Source organism: Gorilla gorilla, chromosome X (assembly GCF_029281585.2).
Source record: "Gorilla gorilla gorilla isolate KB3781 chromosome X, NHGRI_mGorGor1-v2.1_pri, whole genome shotgun sequence".
Classification (NCBI taxonomy): domain Eukaryota; kingdom Metazoa; phylum Chordata; class Mammalia; order Primates; family Hominidae; genus Gorilla; species Gorilla gorilla.
This window is the reverse complement of record NC_073247.2, coordinates 24,422,152-24,429,170: the sequence shown is the minus strand read 5'-3', so window position 1 is coordinate 24,429,170 and position 7,019 is coordinate 24,422,152.

The window sequence follows — 7,019 nt, the reverse complement described above, 5'->3', positions numbered from 1 at the left end:
CACTGAAAATCATTAAATTCAGGAAACGGTTTCTATAAAATTGGTAGGGTGGACATCCAGGTAGCCAAACTTGCCCCTGGGTTTTTAAACTGAAAGGCCAGTTTTTGTCCCTATTCAGTGACTTGAGTTTAGTTCAGAGATCTTGGAAGCAATCCATGATTCCTTCCCTCTCTACAAATTGACCCCCAGCTGTTGGCTTTCCAAGAATAAAGCAATCAAAAGTCGGGAGACCTTTTCCATGAAACGTTGTACAATACTCACTTTTCCCCTGGGGCTTTCACTGGGTCACTGGGCAATAACTTGCCTGAACTTTCTCCAATCTGCCAACTATACTAAAAAGTAAAGACGCTTTTCTGCTCTGCATCCCTCAGGTACAAAGGCTCATAGCCTTTACATGCTGCTGCTCATGGTATTGCCACAGTGTTCAGATAGTGATTGTATTAGTTTCCTGCTTGTGCTGTAACAAATTACCACAAACAGAAATGTGTTTTCTTATAGTCCTGGAGTTCAGAAACATAAAATCAAGTTGTTGGCAGGGCCATATTCCTTCTGGAGGCTTCAGGGGAAAATCTTTCCTCCACTGGCAAAATGCATCATTCCAACCTCTGATTTCATTGTCTATTGTCACATCTCCTTTTTCTACTTCTCGTCCTCCTGCCTCTCTCTCTCTCTCTCTTTTTTTTTTTTTTGAGACAGAGCCTCACTCTGTTGCCCAGGCTGGAGTGCAGTGGTGTGATCTTGGTTCACTATAACCTCTGCTCCCAGGTTCAAGCGAGTCTCATGCCTCAGCCTCCGGAATAGCTGGGACTACAGGCACGGGCCACCACACCCAGCTAATTTTTGTAATTTTTGGTAAAGATAGGGTTTCGCCCTGTTGACCAGGCTGGTCTTGAACTCCTCACCTCAAATGATCTGGCTGCCTCAGCCTCCCATAGTGCTGGGATTACAGGCATGAGCTACTGTGCCTGGCCCCACTTCCCTCTTATAAGGACCCTTGTGATGACATTGGGCCCACCCAGATAATCCAGTATAATCTCCCTCCTCAAGATCCTTAACTTAATCACATCTACAAAATCCCTTTTACCATATAATGTAATATAGTCAAAGGTTCCAGGAATTAGGATATGAATATTTTTGGGGGGTGATGTTGTTCAGCCTATCACAGCGGTCTAAATGCAGCCCATAGCTACTTGCCCTTTGTTGAGTATGTTTCCTTCTTTCTATTAATTGTTTGGTTGACACCCAGGGTTAGCCATAGCTTACCATATGTAAGCTCAAGTAAGCGCACTGTGTTAGTTTTTTATTACTACATAACAAATTACCACAAATTTAGTGGCTTAAAACAATGCAAATTTGTTACCTCATAGTTTCCATAGGTCAGGAGTCTAGGCATGGCATGGCTGGATTCTCTGCTCAGGGTCTTTTTAGTCTGAAATAAAAATGTTGGCAGGCCTACATGACGTTTTGGAGGCTCTGGGGAATAATGTTCTTCCAAGTCCACTCAGGTTGTTGGCAGAATTCATTTCCTTATGGTTGTAGGACTGAGGCCCCCAATCTCAGCAGGCTGTCGGCTGAGAGCCCCTCTCTCAGGTCCTTAAGGTGCCCTGCATTCATTTCATTCTTGTGTAGCCCCCTTCAATCCTCAAGCCAGCAATGGTGAGGTTTCAAATCTCTCTGGCTTCTTTCTGCCTTCCTCTTGTCCGACCAGCCAGAGAAATTTCTCTGCTTTTAAGAGCTCATATTAGGTGATATTAGATGAGACTATCCAGGTCATGTCCTTTTTTTTTTTTTTTTTTTTTTGAGACGGAGTCTCGCTCTGTCGCCCAGGCTGGAGTGCAGTGGCGTGATCTCAGCTCATTGCAAGCTCCACCTCCCAGGTTCACGCCATTCTCCTGCCTCAGCCTTCCAAGTAGCTGGGACTACAGGTGCGGTAATGTCCCTTTCAAAACTCAGCTATACCACATAGCATAACACAATCACAGGAGTAGTAGCTCATCACATTCACAGTTCTGGGGATTAGGGAATATAAAATCTTGGGGGATTCATTTTTAGAATTCTGTCTATTTTACTTATGCACACATAACTCTGCAACTTCCCATCCATACATTTTGTAGGTGACAAGAGAAAGCCTCAGTGAGGTAGAGTGACTCACTGTAAAAAATACTGTTGGTGCCCCACCTATATCACTGGGGGTCTTACTTCCTCAATGATACCCACCAGCCAACTTCTAACTGCCAGTGTCCACATCTCTTTGCCTAAAGTCTTTCCCTAAAGCCAATGAAGGTGACTCAGACTGAATTGCTGAGGAATTATAACCCTCTGGGAGCAGACCTCAACTAAGACAGAGTAGCTGGTAGATAAAGACCCCAGCTCCCTCGGCCTTGGGTTAACCCTGAGACATGCATTTTATACCAGAGCAGATTGGTTATGGCACTAGCAGCAGCAGCATCAAGGAAGCTTGCCTTAAATGCATATCCATGGGCCTCACTCCAGACCCGCTGAATCGGAAACTGTAGAAGTGCAGCCCAGGAATTTTACAAGCTTTCCCGGTGATCTGATGCTTGCCAAAGTTTGACCAAGTGACTAGAGGAGCATCAGTTCTTTCGAAGTGAGGAGGTTCTTAGAGTTCAGCCTGAACTCTAAGAGGTCCACAGCAGTGCTAGTAAAAGCCTGACCCACAGATTGGCAATATCACCCACATCACTTTGAGATTGTTAGAATGCAGATTCACAGGCCCCATCCCAGACCTGTTGAATCAGAAGCCTGTATTTTAACAAGCCCTTCAGATTATTCTGATGCACACTAAAGTTTGAGAAGCACTGCTCTGGTCATAATAGAAACCATCTATAAGGGACTACAGCAAAGCCACCTGCTGTGTGGCTTTAGAGTCAAAATGGCTGCCTCACATTGCTCTCTATCTCAAGTTAGCTGTGTGAGTGTGGGCAAGCTACTTGTCTGCCCAGTGTCCTAGTTATCTGACTTTTAATAGGAATGATCTAACCATGCTTACTGCTCAGGAGATTGTTCTAGAGAATCTCTAAGACAATCCCTTAACAACACCTAGAATATTGAGGTGCTCATTCAAAGGGACCTTAGGGATTCCTCTCACTAACCTTTGGAATGGCATGGATTCGTAGGATAATTACACCCAAGACCTTCGATAAATGCTGGTCTGTTGGCTTTGAGGTGACACAATTTATATATTTACAAGGAGCTTTTCAGATACTGCCTGTGGAAGGCTGAATAAAGCCCCCTTACCAACCAAATATGTCCATGTCCTAATTCCAGAGGCTGAAAACATGTTGCCTTATATGGCAAAGGAAACTCTGCAGATGTGATTAAGGATTTGGGGAAGAGGAGATGATCCAGGTGGGCCCAATGTCATCATAAGGGTCCTTATGAGAGGAAGGCAGGAAGAGATGGAAGAGAATGCAATGTGATATCAGAAGAGATTGGAGTGATGTGCTTTGAAGATGGAGGAAGTGGCCACAAGTCAAGGAATACAGGCGATAACAAGAAACTGAAAAAGGCAAGTAAAAAAATTCTTCCCTGGAGGCTGCAGAAGGAACCAATGCTGCTGACACTTTGACTTGATCTCAGTGAAATTGATTTCACTCTTCTGACCACTGGAACTTTAAGGGAATACATTTTGATTGTTTTAAGCTTGTGGTAATTTGTTACAGCAGCCTTAGGGAACGAATATACTACCTTAACCTAGACCAACATCAGCATGCATCACAATCACCCAGAGCCTGGGCACAACCTCCAGAGCTTCTGATGCAAGAGGTCAAGGATGAGGCCATGAATTTGCATTTCTAGCAAGCTCCCAGCTGATACTGTTGCTGCTGGTTCCACTGCTACTCTGAGTAGCAGTGACCCAAAAAACTTGTTAAAATCCAGACCCTGGCAGATAACTTTTGATTCACGTGGTCAAGAGCATCCCCAAGTAGCTGTGAGTCACACTCAGAGACATGAAACTTAACCTGAGCAGCTCAGAGCATGGGAACACTGTGCTTTGGGCAGGCCAGTGGCAGAGAGAGGTGTTGAGGCTCCCTTGAACCAACTAATTCATCACACAGAGGGGTCACTGTATTAGTCTGTTTTCATGATGCTGGTAACAACATACGCGAGACTGGGAAGAAAACGAGGTTTAATTCGACTTACAGTTCCACATGGCTAGGGAGGCCTCAGAATCATGGTGGGAGGTGAAAGGCACTTCTTACATGGCGGCAGCAAGAGAAAACGAGGAAGATGCAAAAGCAAAACCCCTGATAAAACCATCAGATTTCATGAGACTTATTCACTACCATGAGAACAATATGGGGGAAACCACCTCCATGATTCAAATCATCTCCCACCAGGTCCCTCCCACACTATGTGCGAATTATGGGAGTACAATTCAAGATGAGATGTGGGTGGGGACGCGGAGCCAAACCATATCAGTCTCTAACTGTGCTTGTGATTTAGTTTACCCAGATGACCATCCAACAGGTCACCAGGGCCACCAGTGTGTACACAGAGGAGACATTTACAGAGAGCAGAGACCACTGTCCCGTGGGACCAAGAAGCACACTACATCACTTGGCCTCATCCTACCAAAAAGCAGAGAAGGCTGGGAAGCGTCGACTCAAGGCCACGCTACACTCTGGCTCTGTACAAAACAATCTCTGCAATGTTTGGCTGCGCCTGGTTAACACAGAGAACAGCATAAGAAAGGAAAACCGGGGCTGGTGGGAATTGAAGGAGGAAATGGAAACCAAAAAAAAAAAAAAAAAAAAAAATGAGGCGGTGGAAGAATAAGAAAAAGGAAATCGGGAAAAAACAAATTGAGAACAGTCAGTGATTATGAGTAAGATGTGGGAACAGCAAGGGAGACAACTGCTGTGGGTCCAAGCCAAGGACACAGTGGGGGTGGGAGAATGGGGTTTAAGCAGCCGGTGGCTTCTGTCAAAACAACCAGGCTTTGCCATTAACTCGTCCTCCACCTCCCCCACCTTGGAGCCCCCTTTATGCACATGTGGACATCCCTGCTACATCACCTGCAGTGGGGAGCAATGAACTGCTAGATAGTTTGAGCTCATAGGGAGAAAAAGCTCTCCAAAGCAAACTTAAGTTAATGCTGGGTTTAGAGCTCCATTCCAGGAATTCCTTTTTCCTTCTGATAAAATCTATTTTTTTTTTTTTTTACTTTTTTATTTAAGTTCAGGTGTACAAGTACAGGTTTGTTATATAGGTTTGTTGTACAGATTATTTCATCACCCAGGTAATAAGCATAGTGCTCGATAGGTATTTTTTCCGATCCTCTCCCTCCTCCCATCCTCCACCCTCAAGTAGGCTCCAGTGTCTGGAAATGGAGACACAAAAAGCCATGCAAAAGATCAACAAATCCAGGAGTTGGTTTTCTGAAAAAATTAATAAGATAGACCACTAGCTAGACTAATAAAAAGAGAGAAGATCCAAATAAACACAGTTAGAAATGACAATGGGGATATTATCACTGACCCCACAGAAATACAAAAAAACTCAGAGACTATTATGAACAGCTTTATGCACACAAACTAGAAAATCTAGATAAAATCTTAATAAAAGGAGACAACCAAGAAAAACATCATTTAATGCTACCAAAAGGGGAGAGGTGTCAATATTTATATAAGTAAATATACATAAATACTTGTATGTATATCTCCACCTATTTATATATATACATCAAGTGGAAGTCTGGAGGTCACTCACAGTTAAAGGGTGTCCTTGAGACACACACAACCCCACACAAAATAGCATGAATTGACAAGCAAAGCCTTCTGAAGAAGCTAAGGAGTGAAGATGAGCTAGGTTTTGCCCACACTGGGTCCTTCCAGGGCCGCCCCAGCTGCTCAGTAACCATAGTTACTGTTTATCAAGAACTTTCTGAGAGTGAGGCTTGGCACTACACCCTAAAGAGTGCCAAGAGTTCATTTCATAGCAAACCTTTTAAGAGAGGCACAATTCCTCTCCCATTCTAGAGAGGAGGAAGGGCTGCTCAAACAGGTTCAGGTCATTCAAAGTTTCACAGCGTGCGTGAAGCCAGGGGCAGAATTTGAACCTCGTTTCTTAGCTGAAATACTGGGCTCAATTTTTTTTTTTTTTTTTGAGACAGAGTCTTGCTCCATCGCCTAGGTTGGAGTGCAATGGCGCGATCTCGGCTTACTGCAACCTCTGCCTCCCGGGTTCAAGCAATTCTCCTGCCTCAGCCTCTCCAGTAGCTGGGATTACAGGTGCATGTCACCATAGCCAGCTAATTTTGTATTTTTAGTAGAGACAAGGTTTCATCATGTTGCCCAGGCTGGTCTCAAACTCCTGGCCCCAGGTGATACGCCCACCTCAGCCTCCCAAAATGCTGGGATTACAAGCATGAGCCATTGTGCCCAGTCGACTACTGGGCTCACTTCTGAGTGGAGTGTAGTTTCTTGGAGCAAACCAAGGACCACTTACCATCACCACTTGCCCTTCTTGCTAGGATTTGATAATTAACTTCTCCAGAGAAGGAGCTGGGCTCAAGTGGGCCAGCAGGCAGCGAGGTGAGACACGACCACACAACAGGCATCAGGAAGAGTGGGGAGAACCGTCCCCAAAGGACCTGGCTCTGAAGGCAGAGCCAAGACACCAAGCTGTCCCCAGGGGAGGTGCAGAAGCCCTGTGCACAGCTGCTGCAAAGGGACATCTCTCCCCCAGAGAAGGAGCCTGGTTTTCTAAGACTGCCGATCTGCTCTCACCACCCACACAAACTTCTTAGCAAAGCGAAAGCCAAAAACAGAGAGAGGATTAATCCTACTTCAATAGCCGCACTCCTACATACTTTTTCCTGGCCCTTTGCTGTGGCACAAAGATGTACACACTCAAAAGTCGATTAGCAAATTGGCTTCCTAAATGGCATTTCCAGTGGTTAGGTTGACTCACAAAACTGCTGTTTCCCAATGCACTCAAGGGAGAAAAACGCAGTCAACTGTGGGGGATAATGGGCATGCTATTAAGTGGTGAAA